The sequence below is a fragment of the Vicugna pacos genome, chromosome 9 (genome assembly GCF_048564905.1).
Source record: "Vicugna pacos chromosome 9, VicPac4, whole genome shotgun sequence".
Lineage (NCBI taxonomy): Eukaryota > Metazoa > Chordata > Mammalia > Artiodactyla > Camelidae > Vicugna > Vicugna pacos.
Window position 1 is genome coordinate 53945502 of NC_132995.1, and position 15504 is coordinate 53961005.

The following is a 15504-nucleotide window of genomic DNA, read 5'->3' on the forward strand; positions in this document are numbered from 1 at the left end:
GCCCCGAGCCCGCTTCCTCCGCGACGCCAGGAGGCGCCTCACTCGCCTTCCGTCGGCGCGTTCCCGTAGGTTCGACGTCGTGGCTGAGACGGCATCCACTCGGGGATGATCCACAGGCAGGGCTTTTAAATCTTCCGCCAAATCCACCTGCTCTGCCGGGATTTCTAGAGTTTTATTCCCTGAGGTAAGGCTCCCGCCAGGGAAAAACAATAAACAAAAAGTGTTCCTTTCCTCTTGTATCTCCTCCCGCCGCCTTGGGAGCTCTGAGGACCCTCAGAACAGCCTTGGGGCTTCCTGGGATTGCCCTGCCCTGGGACCCGAGGTGGAAAGGGTACAAGCCCCGCCGCTTCTATAGGAGATAGAGTCCTCTGTCTGTTGGGGGTCGTGTTGGAACCCCAGAGGCCCCTACGCGGAGCCCCGCCAGAAGCTCGCCGCTCCCGCCCTGAGGTGGGTGGGGCGTCGGGGGGAGCAGGTGACAGTGTTTCTTCTGGGCTGTTTCCTCCCTCGCTTTTCTCCTCTTCAGTTTTCCAGGTCACCCCTCCTCGGCCTCCCGCGTCCCCAAGACTGAAGGCGCCGCTCGATCCCGGGTGGGGAGCTCCGTGCGGTTCCCGGGGACCCCTAGAAGTTTCTGTGCTCGGGACGTTTAAGGGCTTGAGCTGCCAGTTTGAGTTTCCAAGAGCGGCCTGTTTGGATAGCCTTTCACAGCCTCCCTTTCCGCGGAGGGTGCGGCGGGCCGGGTGAGCGCAGGGAAGGTGGCTCTTAAGGGACTTCAGCCCGAGAGGCGGGGTCGTCACGTGAGGGGGCTCCGGGGCAGCGGGGAGCAGGCGGCCACGGCCCTGGGCCCCGCGATGTGGCGTCAAGTGCCGCTCGCTTGTGTCGGGGCCCCAACATGCCCCAGTCAAGACCCGGGTGTCCATCGCAGGTGGGTCTGAATGAGCTTTCAGCCGACGAGGGAGTGTTTGGGGAGCAGGTTCCCTCCACGTGGCAACAGCATAAGGTGTTATAATCCTGCTCTGAGCGCAGCAGGAGCCCATGACTGCTAATTGGAAGACCTGTGCTTCCAGCCCAGCACGGAACGTTCTAGTCTTAACTTCCAGTCATTTTCCTGTTTCTGGGTCTCCCAATTTACCAAGCCTCCCTCCTGAGCTGCTTTTATGCTTCAGGCAGCGACCTCCTCCTGTGGCTCTCAGTTCTTGTCCTCAGTAGCTTTGCTCTGTGGTGGCAGGTTCGGCGGCTGTGGAAGCTCAGTCGTCCTGGGTATTGAGGGAGTTCCGCCCAGCGCGATGGATTCTCCAAGTCTCAGCAGATACCGCTGGTCTCTCTTCACCATCTGGAGCCCCAACCACACCTTGACCTACCTGATGGGACCTGTGGATTCCACAGGACCTGCCATGCTGATGGAGGCTGAAGGAAGGGCATGGAAATCACCAACATACCAGATTCCAGGTTGGTGCACCTCAACCCTCAGTATTAACCAGCAATTACAGAATGCCACCAACACTTTGATTTGAGCTTGAGTCTTTCAATTTTTTTTTTAATGAAGGATGTTACTTTTTAGAACAATTTTAGATTACAGATAAATTGAGCAGAAAGTACAGAATCCTCTCTCGTGCTCTTCTCCCTCACACAATTTCTTCTATTGTTAAGTATCTTGCATCAGTCTGGTACAAGGGCAGGTGGATAGCATGATCACCAAGCTGGTTTTCCAAAGCTAGGCTTATCCCTTGCAATGTGGATGTGCTGAACCCTGTGATTTCCCCAAATGTGGGAGACTCACATGCCCAATTTGTGGTAGTAGGGGACTGTGTTTGAGTTCTCCCCTGAGAATTAATGGTTAAAAACAGACTGTTTGAACATATTGTGTAGTTTCAGAAGACTCGGGGCGGGGGGCATTTACTAGACCCATTTTCCCGGAGGGTAGATTTTCCTGCTTCCCTTGCAAGTTGCTGTAGGGGAGAAAATGCTGTATTCCTTTCAGGTGCCAGACTGTGAATTGACAACCATCAAGGTTTGTGAGAATTAGGGTGCTAGGACACCAAGAACACTTTATTTCAGGGCAGTCAGTTCCACTCCCCATGTTTTGCTGGAAGAAGAGTGGACCAGCTTACTTCTTTACTACAGAAACACTACCAGAGATCCTGAACTCAGGGAGACCTATGTGGTCAGATGACTGCCTCTCCCAGCCAGGGCAGGACAGGTGTTTCTGATAGCCTACCTGGCTTTCCCTAATTTCTTTTCTCTTTTATAATGTCCATGGCAATAGCCCCAACTCACAAAGAGTAGTATCCAGCACTGTGTCCCTTGCATGGTGAGACATGGGAACATTTTCTACCAATGAGAGGAGAAAGAGCTTGTGAGTGGTATTTTCTGGGTTCTCTTTGGAACAACACAGTGAAGTTCCTGAGAGAGACTCTGGGAATCTTTGCCCCTCCATCAGTGCCTGGGTTGTAGCGCATGGATTTGAAAGATGCACTGTTTCTCCCTGGCTCCCTTGGTAACATAACTCAGCCTAGGACCAATGTTTCCTAAGAGACACCCCATGAAAGCCAGGGCTTTCCATTGGGCAGCTTTGTAGTTATGTCCATCTTTATTTTGAAGGACCTTTTGGAGAATAGAAATACTCAAGCCTGACTTGCTTTTAAAGAGGCAGATCTAGTCACGAAGGACTGGGTTTTCATTACATAGCTCAAAGGAACATCCCCTCAGCCTTTGGGCAAGGAGTTATCTGGCTTCTGCACTCCCCAACATAGAGTTAAGCAAAAAGTCTTTGGAAGAGCTACATTGCTTTTAAAATACAAGGTTTGTTTGTTTGTTTGTTTGTTTACTTTTTTATTGAAGCATAGTTGATGTACAGTATTATAAAAGTTACATGTACAATACAATGATTCACAATTTAAATCTTATTCCTCATTTTTAGTTATAAAATGTTGGGTATATTCCCTGTGTTATACAATATGCCCTTTTAGCTTATTTTACACATAATAGTTTGTACTTCTTAATCCCCTACCCCGTCTTGCCCTCCTCCCTTCCCTCTCCTTAGTGGTAACCACTGGTTTATTGTCTATATCTATGAGTCTGTTTCTTTTTTGTTATATTCAGTGTTTTGTTGTATTTTTTAGATTCCACCTATAGGTGATAGCACACAGTATTTAGTTTTCTCTGTCTGACTTATTTTACTTTGCAAAATACCCTCCAAATCCAAGTCCATCCATGTTGTCGCAAATTGCAAATTTTCATTCTTTCTTATAGGTGAGTAGTATTCCAGTGTGTGTGTGTGTGTGTGTGTATACACCACATCTTCTTCATCCATTCATCTCTTGATGGACACTTAGGTTGCATCCATATCTTGGCAATTGTAAATAACACTACTATGAACACTGAGGTACATGTATCATTTTGAGTTAGTAGTATCGGGTTTTTGTGTATACCCAGGAGTAGAATTGATGGGTCTTACGGTAATTGTATTTTCAGGTTTTTGAGAAATCTCCATATTGTTTTCCACAGTGGCTGTACCAATTTATATTCTCCCCACCAGCGTACAAAGGTTTCCTTTTCTCCACATCCTCACCAATATTTGTTGTTCGTGTTCTTTTTGAGGATTCCATTTTGACAGTTGTGAGATGATATCTCATTGTGGTTTGGAATTGGATTTCCCTGATGATTAGTGGTGTGAACATCTTTTCACGTGACTGTTGGCCTTCTGCATGTCCTGTTTGGAAAAATGTCTATTCAGGTCTTTGCTCATTTTTTCTATTAGGTTGTTTGGTTTTTTTGTATAACCTGTTTATATATTTTGGATATTAACCTCTTACCAGTCAAGTCTTAAGGGTTTCCCTTAAAATACAGTTCACAGTTTCACCCGGGTTGTGGCTGGGTTATTTATTCTCTAAAGGTCTCTTTTCAGAATCTTGCTAGACATTTTCCAAGTTTGATTTTTAAAGAAGGGTGCCATGCGAATGCAGAGTAATAGAAAGTGAGTTTCCTCTCCTGCCTGAAATAATAAAGCAAAACAACAACAACGAACTGCACAAAATATAGGAAGCAAAGCTTTTCAAGAGACTAGGCATGAGGCAATAAAGGTTAGTGAGTGATCCCTGAGAAATTAAGAACAAATGAGTGAACCCTACAATGGCTCCAGTTTGCCACCTGGAGACAGATTCCAACCAGGGCAGGGAAACGGAAACTGGAAAGTAGCCTGGTGGACCTCACTGAGTTGAGGACACTGAGTCATTGCTCCTTATCCTTGTCTCCCCTTCTACCAGGTTGGGCCCTTTGGTTCCTGCTGTTCTCATTCTGTCTACAGTTACCCAGGCTGAGCTGGGAACAGTCATCTTTAAACTCTCTTCCATAAGGAATATGTACCCTCACTCTGTATCCCAGTGGAATTAGCCAATGTTTCAGCCATAGTGGCTCCAGAAATGCATTTATGGAGCTGAACTAACTTAGAATCCAAGTTATCTAGATGAGCAGAGATGTTATGTTTTATAGAATGTGATAGGATAGAGGAGTAAAACTAGGCATGTTAGGTTACTGTTTTTAAGAGAACAAAGGACATATCAACCACTTGACTGTCAGAAAGCCAGGGTTTTACTGCCAGACCCCACCACATTCTCACTGCAAACTTGGAGGTTGCTTTAATCATTTTTTACTTTAGTTCTTGTACCTAAAATTTTGGGGTAAAATACCAAGTTGTATAATTCTTGAAATACGACCAATATTTAAATTATTTTTGAGGTGGGGAGAGAATTTGAATTCTGGAAGGCATTTACCTTTTCAGAAGGAAGACATATCCCTGATCATTATGACAAGGATGAAACTATAAAACTTATATAAGTTGGCTCTTTATTTCTCCTTCCGGCCAGGACATAGACAGTAGTGACAGGTGTCAGCAATATTGAGTATTCTGCGCCAACATGGAACCCAGGTGTTAGGTGTATCCTGAGAGGCTGAAATCTGGCTGAGAACCAGGGTGGTTGGGCCAGGAGATGTCACCAGCTGCTGGCAAAAAGAGAAGCGGGGATCAGGGCAAACACTGAGGTAATCCCTAGGCAGCATTGGCCACTTCCTCTAATGAACCCACCACCCTTACACTTCTTGTGATGTCCTGGTTTCTGGGCTCAGAGCTCCAGGAAAGGTGGAATAGAATTTTATCTATCTTTGTGAAGTGAATGACACTATTTCAGGTGCCGGAGGAATGTCTCTTTTACCCTTAAAAAACGATTCTTTCTACCAAACCCTTCAGTAACTAATATGAACCTTAGGAGTTCAGGCAGGATTTTTCCACAACTGATTGAAAGAGAGAGATTGAGGATAAGAATCAGAGAGAAGGTTGTTGAGAGAGATTGTTCAGGACAAACACAGCTTTAAAAGACCTAGGATCAGTGAAAAAAAGAGTATCATTATTGGGCTCAAACCACCAGCTGTTCAAGTAACAGATGAATGAGCTTAAGGATTACCCAGGGAAAAAGAGTCATCTTCTAACCCACCCATGGTTTGCGAGCCTGAAACGTGGGAAGTTTCCCAGATGTGTGTGTCTCTATAACTCTGCTGGGATTGGCTAGGCTGGTGATTCCACAAGGGTAACAATGGCCACAACCTTTAAGTGTTCCACTGAGCATTCATGACTAAGTGAAGGAAGGAGTGAGCAGATTACTTTTCCAAGTTGGGGCCCCACCTCCATCACAACCCCCATACAAACTGTGGGACGATATTGCTGAGGGAGGAAGCTGTGGAAAGTACATTGTGATAGAAAAAGATAGTTGTCCAAATTCTTTTGAAGCTGAGGTGACTGAAACCTAATCAAAGTTAAGGAACTTGCCTAAAGTCATATTGCATGAATTTTTTGAAGTGCTATTAAAAACAGCCTTAACCCCACATGCCATATATTAAGCAATTAAGTACCAAAGAAGTTATTAAAAGCCTCTGAACTCCTAGCTAGATCTTGCTCAGTGGGGAAAAGATAGTTTCCAGAGTGATGATTTATTTTTTAGTTACCTGCACAAAGGAAATCATTTTTGCAGTAGGACTCAAAGTAGCATATTTTCTGTGTTAAACTGTTAATATGAATAGAAAAATCAGAACTTTTTGAGAAAAAAAGTCTGAGGTGATTTATTGGGTACAAAGAGTGCTGCTCAACTCCACTGGTCCACAGAGAAACAGGAGTCTCTTCATGCACTTAAATAAGATGTACATATGTCTCTGCCTCTAAGATCATGTAATAATGCAGAGACCTTCCATTTGTAGGTTCAAGTGACTGAAGTTTGATGACAGTGACCCCAGGGTATCAGGGAAATATGGCTTTGACTTTCGGAGTTGCCAATGGGTACCTGCAAAAGAACAATCAATGATTTGGGAAGGCACTTTAGCAAAATATTTGGTTACAAAGGCCATGAAGTATTTAATTCATGATCTGTCAATAACTTTGTACATTGATTAGCCTGGTTTGACTTTGGCCAACAGTGACTTTTTCAAAAGTTAAAACAGTGATTTTTTTTAAAAAAAGATCAGTGAATTGCATAGGACCACATCTACCTGAAATGGAGATAACATGAAAAACATAAAAATCATAACTCTTGCCCACTATTGAGGTTTACTCACATTTTCAAGTATAGACTTAATTGTGAAGGATAAGCAAAGACACAAAGAATCTGAGATCACCAGCACTAGTTAATTGCAAGAACCTTCTTCCCACACTGGGAAATGCTCTGGCCCAAATTGAGCATATACGGTCTCTGCGTGATGTATGAGGTCATCACTTACACAAAATGGAGCTTCTGTGGGTCACCTCCTAGACTGATCCTTACTTAATTGACGTGACAGTCTCCAGGAAACGAGGCCACTTAAGTGCACACATTCTCGGTTTGACCCCTTAAATAGTCCAACACAGACCAGATACATCCTACTGACATTCCATATGGAAGGACTCTCCCAATAGTAACTACCATTAGTGTATTTGCCAGGAGGTTCTTCACCAGATGTTTACAGGGCAAACTGACTGGGATACTTTTCTTACCCTCCACACCATCCCCCACTGAAGGGAAATAATAGCAACTAGAAGGAACAGTTTCTCTTCTGTCCCTGTATTGTCTAGGTGGAGATTTTAGGCATAGCTTGTAAATCAGCAGGAATTCAATTTTCTTCCTCTGAGAAAAGGTACAATGGTTTCTCTCCGCATTGCCCGTTGGTCGGTGCCAGATTTCAGGAGGATAGCTAAGCATGTTATTATTAGTACTGCATGATCCCAGTCCTCTCTGGCATCACTACCACTTATGACTGTGCCTTCTTTAGACTCTGCTTTCCTCCCATTTCCATTTATATCCTGGTTGACTTACATCCTTCCTTCAGGGATGGAGCCAGCTCAGAAGTACTGCTTAACCTAGAGGTGGGACCAGCAGAAGCTTACACATGATTATCATGAAGCTGCGTTCAGAGTTAGCAACAATTTGGCTACATGCTGGTATCAACCAGCCTACAGGACCATTAGGAATATGCACTTCCAAATGTAATGGTACGGATTTTGTCTGTCTTGTATTGATATCAACCTCCTCGGTACAAACATGTTTAGACTTCAGCATGGCATGTAGGGACAGAAAAAATGAAAGGAAAAGTGTGTGAAATGTGAAAGATATTAAGTTAGTTATGTTATGTTATACTGAGTTGTAGAATTGCATTTTCCCTTAAGCACCCTCCCCCTCCCAAAAATTACCTGCAGAACATAGGAAATTTTGGGGTGGAGTCTACAATTCAGTTGCCAGCAAATTCTTTCTGAGGACACAATAATTTAAACTGTTAACTTATACTTTCCACTTTTGTTCCCATTACCTGTGTTGAAAAGCAGACGTTTCAATCAGCCATCCACATTTTCAGTGAGACCACTGCAGTCATCATAAGTAATGTGGTGTATATACATAATATTATGTTTCTTTATGTAGTTAGGTGCTCAGCGTGTCAGCTGTTGTCTGCTAGTGTACCTTTAGCACACACAGGAAACCCAGAGATCTTCAAAGTGTAGAGTCTCCAGGTCGAGCTCAAGAAATGTAAGGCCACACATAGAATTCTGACAGAGCCCAGAATGGCTCTTGATCTGGCAGGACCCTAGGCAGTTCCCCTGTGCTTTCCTTAGGGGGAGTACCTCCAGATTCCCCAACCACACACCTTAGAATGGACAAGGTGAAACACACACACTACTTTCACACTGGCAAAAACTTCTAGAGAACTGTGCTCCGACCCCTCCAGGCACATACTCAGTGTGTTCCTGCTGGGTGCAAGTTCTCCTTTCCATCCACCCAGTAGGAGACCCCGTAGAAGCCCAACCCAGAACACCTGGTTCCCTTTTCTCCTTTCTGTGTAAGCCTCTCCAGCCTTTGCTATGGTTTTGCAACCAAGGCCTCCTCTGAGTAGGACTCATTTGGCTCCTGGAGCTACTTTGTTCCCAGTCCCAGAGAGTATGACCACTAGAAGCCAGTTATTTCACCCTTTCCAAGGCACTTAGGCACTTGATAACAGGTGCACAAATGCGAACTCTCAGTGTTCTGGCCTGGAGGAGATTAACCCTTAAAGGTAACTTACCCGAAGTTCTCCTGCAGCTATCAGGACAAAGCACCCCAGGAGACTTTGCTTGAAATCACAACACACACAGCAGTTAACTCAAAGTGGATCGCAGATCTAAATGTAAGACCTGAAGTAAAACTTCAAGAGGATACATAAGGAAAACAATCATTGTACATTTGAGTTGCCCAAAGTTTTCTAAGACACTACAACAAAACGACAATACAGACATCAAAAGACACCACTAAGAAAGTGAAAACACAAACCACAGACTAGGAGAAAATATTTGCAGATCGAATATCCAATGAGGGAATGTGATTCTTAATACCTAGAGAACTATTTCAACTCAATAGAGAGATGCAACCCAGTTTTTCAAACCAGCCAAAGACTTGAGTAGACGTTTTCCCAAAGAAGACAGATACGCTTACAGCATATAAAAAGGTGCTTAGTGCCATTGGCCAGTAGGGAAATACACATTAAAACAACACTTTACACCAACTGCTGTGACTATGTTCAAATAGGATAGACAATACCAAGTGTTTGTGAGAATGCAGAGAAACTGAACCCTCAGATATTGCTGGTGGGAATGTAAAATGATACAGCCACTTCGCAGACCACTTTGACAGTTTCTTAAGAGTTAAACACAAGCTCACCATAAACCCAGCAATTCCACTCCTATAAATGTATTCAAGAGAAATGAAAACAGAGGCCCACACAAGATTGTTCAGCAACATGAGTAGCAGTATTTTCATCCTAGCAAAAAACTGGAAACAACTCAGAAGCACAACAACTGGTGAATGTAGTTACACAAAATGGGGAATATCTGTACAATGGAATTCTACTCAGTAATAAAAAAGAAAGAAGTCCAATTCAAACTAGAGCATGAATGAACCTGAGAAACACTGCTGAGTGAAAGAAGCTAGTTACAAAGCATTACATACTGACTTACACGAAATGTCCAGGAATGACAAAGTTGTGGAGGCAGAAAGCAGATTAATAGTGCTTGGGGCTAGACGAGAGAGCAGGGATCATCTGCAGCGGGGCTGGAGGGGAGATTGAAAGTAGTGTTCTGAAACAAGGTTATGGGATAGTGGAGGTGAGGGGATTGGGGAAAGAAGGTGACAATCCCAGATGAAAGGGTGGAGGCAGCCTGTGATATGGCGGTGAACGCTGAACTTTGGGGTGCCTCAACCTAATGTCTGAAAGTGGTGCCTTAGAGCCTGTTCCGATGTCACAGCTTGTATAAGGGATCACCCCACAACCATGTGCCTGTGCCTTCAGCCTCTGGACTCTACAAGGCAGAGCACCTAGTCAGGGTAGCCCTCCAGGTGGCACAGAAAGACCAGGGGCACCAGGTAAAAGCCAAAGGGAATAAGCAAGCTAGGATCACCTTGGTGGAGATCCTGGGAGAGTTTAGAGAGAGAGGTGTGAGGGAGCAACTGAGGGGACAGAGGCACAAAAGCAGCAGGGAGATCTTGCCTCTGGAGGAATTCCATGGCCCATGGCAGGCAATCACCTGGAATTATACCACTGCACTTCAAGGTTTGCATCAGCCCCACCCCATTCCTGACCTCTAAGGCAGCTCCTCTCCTCCAACTCACGCCCTGCTCCTGGGTCCTCATCTCCCCTCCCACCCTCCCAGAGAACCTGCCCGATTGCCACCCACTTAAGGAGCCCACCCATTGATGGTGAAATGGAGATGGATTTTGCCAACCTCCTTGAGTTCTTACTTTTAGTCCTGGGTGATCAAGAAAGGAATTCTATATTAAAGTAATGTAGAAGTTGTAAAACAATGTATCCAAATATACAACTTATATTGCGGATAAAGGGTGTCACCTTCCATATCAGGAAACAAAGGATGTTGTGACCAACTAGCCAGTAGCTTCTGCAGCTACCCCTAAAGGTGCACCCTGAGGGGATTCAGGAGGGAGGAAAACAGGAGACTGGCCCTAGATAGTTAAGGTGCACATCAAAGGAATAGTTTCATTCGGCCCAGAATCTCGTAACTTCCCCTATATAGAAAAGCACTAAATTCATTCACCTGAGATGTCTTGTTTTTCTTCAGTTAACAGTAATCTTTTGATGTTCAGCTACCTGGTTTTTTGTTTTGCTTTGTTTTGGTTTCTTTTTTTCATTCCCCCCACCCACCTACCCCCCAGACACTCCTATGTATCCTGGCTCCTCCCTTAAGCCTCACTAATGTCCCAAATAAAACGTAAGCTTTGCCCAGGTGACACTACTGGCCCTGGACACTAGACACCACCAATGGCTCCATGACTTCTGCTACACCTGGTTGATGTTAAACTAAGAATCTTGAGGGAGGGGACATTCTGCTGTTGCAAGGGACAGAAAGAATTGCCCCAGGGCCTACTCCTTGAGTCTCTCAACTCATGTCAAAAGCTGGAGTAGTTCTTTGTGATGCGGAGGGGCTAGATCTTGGTAAGATACCCACATCTTAGTCCCTAGGAAAACTAAGAAAGCAAGGACGTGATCCTTCGAGTTTCAGAATGTGAGAAGTTCCTCATCCATGGAAAGGGGGTTTGGATACTAGATGGCCTAGATATGACCAAAGAGCCTTCTATGCCTGACACCCTGCAGCCAGCCTTGTGCAGAACATTATAAACTAGGTACTGAAACCCCTGCAACCGCATCCCAAACATAACACCTGTGCACAACCCAACCTCTGAGGGTACTAGACGTTCATCCCTGAGCACAGGGTGAAGATTTCAACTCTTTTTATGAGGATGGTTGGTACATCATTCAGTATTATTTACATTATCTACACTGAGAATTGAAATGTTTGAAAGTTCACATTTCTGGGACTAGAGTAGTCGTTTTAAAGCCATGATGACAAATAGCCACCAGAACTGGTTTTCAATTCTCTCTGTCCCTCGGTGTTCACTCTAGGAGTTTCCAATTGCTAGTGTAACACATTACCATGAACTTTGTGGCTTAAAACAACACACATTGGTAGCTTATGGTTCTGGGGATCAGAAGGCTGAGATGCATCTTGCTGGGTTAAATTCAGTGTGACAACAGGGTCACACTGGAGACTTGGAGGGGAGTCTGTTTCTTTGCCTTTTCCAGCACATGCAATGTGCCCAAGTTCTTGTCTCATAGCGCCTTCCATCTTCAAAGCCAGTCATGGCTGATTGAGTAATTCTCACATCACATTATTGTGACACTGACTCTCCTTCCTCCCTCTTTCTCTGATACGCCTGGACCCCTGTGATTCCATTGGACTGTCCAGGAAAATCTCTCCATCTCAAGATCCTTAATTTAATCACACTTGCAGTGTCTTTTGCCATGTCAAGTAACATATTCACAAATTCCAGGGATTCGGATGTGGACACATTAAGGACGAGTTATTCTTCTGACACAGGCACTCTCTTCCATGAACGCATTTCTGCAAGCTTGTCAGTGAGTGGGAGCCCTTCTCTTCCGAAAGCCAGCCAGGTGAAAGCCACCCAGCCCGCTGCTTTGAGTGCCAGCCAGCCAACAGCTGTGCCCATGTCGAGGCATTTGCATCAGGGAAGAGAGAAGGAGACAGTCTGCTGGGAGAGGAATCTGAGGACCCAGTCAGTCCCTGGGAAGTTCCCAGGGGCCAGAGCTGAGAGCTGCAGACACCTTCACAAGGGGAGGAGGTTGGGTAGGGTGTTATGAACTGAATGTATGCATCCCCCCAAAAATGCATATCTTGAACCCTAATCCCCAGTGGGCTGTATTTGGAGAAGGGACCATTAAGGAAGTAATTAAGATTAAATGAAGTCATTGACTTGCGCCCTGATCTGATAGGATTAGTGTCCTTACAAGGAAAAGTACCAGGAAGCTTGGGCTCCTACCCTGTTCCAGCATAAGCTTCAGGAAAAGACCATGTGAGGACACAGGGAGGCATGGGCTGTCTGCAAGCCAGGAAGGGAGCTCTCACCAGAAGCTGAATTGGCAGGACAGTTCAGTCTTGATCTTGGACCTCCAGCCTCCAGAATGTGTGAAAACAGATCGCTGGTTAAGCCACGCAGTCTATGATATTTTTTTTATGGCAGCCCAAGCTGACTAATACAGGATGTTACCTGGCCATTGGCCCAAGCAGCTTCTCCTTTCTGGGCCTGTCCGTTTTTCATTTCTTGTAATTAGCACTTAACACCTGCTTTGCCCTCGTTAAGGCTGATTTGTGACTTTAGAATGAGGATTTAACCACCTGACGTAGGATTTCATAGTACAATTCATTCCATGTAACAATGACTTGAACCAAGGATCTTTCCCAGAGTTTGTTTTGAACAAGTTCGACATCTTCACAGATATCATCCTAGCATGACTTAGGACAGCTGGATTCATATTCTGTACGATGACCCTGTGACCCCACATGGCCTGCATTTCTTCTTCTCCTGGGAGGCTTCTGTGATTTGGAGTCTCCAGAACCACAAGATGTGGGTTTGTCTGCTGGTGAGGAATCTGTGTGTAAGTCTGTGGAGACCCAGAGAAAAAGGGAAGATTCCCCAGAATCAGGGCATCAGTGGGTGTGGGGTTGGGGGATGAGAGTTTGTTCTTGTGGGAATAGAGGAGGCTGGAGGATGACAGAGGAGGCTGGGGTATGTGTGTGTGTCCGGCATGAGGTCAAGGGAGGTTTAGAGTAGGGCAGCTTCCATTCTGCAAGCAGAGTCTATTTTTATTGAAGTATAGTCAGTTTACAATGTGTCAATTTCTAGTGTAAAGTATAATGCTTCAGTCATGCATGAACATACATATATTCATTTTGATACTCTTTTTCACCATAGGTTACTGCAAGATATTGAATATAGTTCCCTGTGAGATACAGTATGAACTTGTTTATCTATTTTATATATGTTAGTTAGTATCTGCAAATCTCAAACTCCCAGTGTGTCCGTTCCCACCCCCTTCTCCACCTGGTGACCATAAGTTTATTTTCTGTCTGTGAGTGTGTCTGTTTTGTAAATAAGTTCTTTTTTTTCCTTTAGATTCCACATGTAAGTGATATTATATGGTATTTTTCTTTCTCTTTCTGGCTTACTTCATTTAGAATGACAATCTCCAAGTCCATCCATGTTGCTGCAAGTGACAGCAAAATAAAATAATTACTCTTCTTTATGGCTGAGTAGTATTCCGTTGTATAAATATACCAGGACTTCTTTATCCAGTCATCTGTCAATGGACATTTAGATTGCTTCCATGTCTTGGCTATTGTAAATATTGCTGCTATAAACACTGGAGTGCGTGTACCTTTTTGTTTGTTTTTTGTTTTGTTTTCTTTTTTTGTGGGGGAGGTAATTAGGTTTATCTGTTTGTTTATTCTTAGAAGAGGTACTGGGGATTGAACGCTAGAACTCGTCCATGTTAAGCATGCATGCTGCCACTGAGCTATTCCCTCCCCCGTCATGTATCTTTTTGAATTAAGTTTCCCTCTGGATATATGCCCAGGAGTGGGATTGCTGGATCATATGGTAAATCTGTTTTTAGTCTTTTGACGAATCTCCATACTGTTTTCCACAATGGCTGCACCAAACTACATTCCCATCAGCAGTGTAGGAGGGTTCCCTTTTCTCCGTAGCCTCTGCAGCATTTACTGTGGACTTTTGAATGATGGGCATTCTGACTGGTGTGAGGTGATACCTCATTGTAGTTTTGATTTGCATTTCTCTGATAGCGAGTGATATTGAGCATTTTTTCATGTGCCTATTGGCCATTTGTTGTCTTCACTGGAGAATTGCTTGTTTAGATCTTCTGCCCATTTCTGGATTGGGTTGTTTGTATTTTATTATTAAGTTGTATGAGCTGTTTATATATTCTAGAAATTAAGCCTTTGTCAGTCTCACCTTTTGCAAATATTTTCTCCCATTCTGTAGGTTGTTGTTTTTGTTTTCACTATGGTTTCCATTGCTGTGCAAAAGCTTGTATATTTAATGAAGTCCCATTTGTTAATTTTTGCTCTTATTTCTATTGCCTGGGTAGACTTCCCTAGGAGAACATTGCTAAGATTTATATCAGATAATGTTTTGCCTATGTTTTCTTCTCGGAGATTAATCGTGTCTAGTCTTATATTTAAGCCTTTAAGTCATTGTGCATTTATTTTTGTGTTTGGAGTTGGGGAGTGTTCTACCTTAATTGACTTACATGCTGCTGCCCAGTTTTCCCAACATCACTTGCTGAAGAGACTGTCTTTTCTCCATTATATAGTCTTGCCTCCTTAGTCAAAGATTAATTGACCATAGGTTTGTAGATTTATTTCTGGGCTCTGTATTCTGTCCCATGGATCCATATGTCTGTTTTTATGCCACTACCACGCTGTTTTGCTTACTGTATCTCTGTAGTATTGTCTGCAGTCTGGGGGGGTTGGGGTTGGTTATTCCTCCGGCTTCATTCTTTTTCTTCAGTATTGCTTTGGCAATTGAATTGCCTATTTCTGATTGGTTCATCTTTATAGTTTGTAGTTCCTTGTTACAGTGACCTACATTTCTATTGACCATTCTTCTTAATTCAGTTAGCATTTGTATTATCTGCTCTTTGAACCTGAGGTCTAGTAGACTGGTGAGCTAAGTTTCATTCTTTGCTCTTTCAGCAGATTTCTTTTTTCTTAATTGCTAGTAGTTCCTCTGTCTTTTCATTTTATTTGTCTCTGTATGGATTCAGGAGAAACAGTTATCTACTGTGGTCTTGAAGGGGTGTTCTTATGAGTGAGTGTCCCTGTGTAGACTGTGTGTATGCAGTATTTCTGGTTTGAGGGCTGGTTTCAGTATGGATGCCAGCCACTCCTTTCTGAGGGTTTGTGCGCCATTATCCCCTTACAGGGGGGTGTGGTTGATGTGGTATCTAGAGCCTGGGCTGGATGTGAGGTGGGGCTTCCTCTCTGCTCTGTGTCACTGCCCTGTCAGGGGTGGGGTCCACTCCCAGTTGGAGTAAAAGCCTTGAGGGTTGGGTTCGATCAGACTCTGTTGCCCTTGA

At 44.1% G+C, this 15504-nt stretch overlaps 1 long non-coding RNA gene and 1 other non-coding gene across 5 annotated transcripts in view; both read left to right on the forward strand.

Moving 5' to 3' along the window:
- Nucleotides 1-25: 25 nt before the first annotated feature.
- Nucleotides 26-15504, forward strand: part of LOC140698211 (uncharacterized) — a 44641-nt gene continuing 29162 nt past the window's right edge. For 3 of the 4 annotated variants that reach the window (XR_012075847.1, XR_012075844.1, XR_012075845.1), the window contains exons 1-2: nt 26-184; nt 1226-1446. This is a non-coding gene — a long non-coding RNA (uncharacterized lncRNA). Of the gene's footprint in view, nt 185-523; nt 738-1225; nt 1447-15504 lie in introns of all 4 variants that reach the window. The other variant, XR_012075846.1, reaches the window with a different exon arrangement.
- Nucleotides 1665-1823, forward strand: LOC140698572 (U1 spliceosomal RNA). The gene has a single exon (XR_012076375.1). It is a non-coding gene; the product is annotated as a U1 spliceosomal RNA (small nuclear RNA).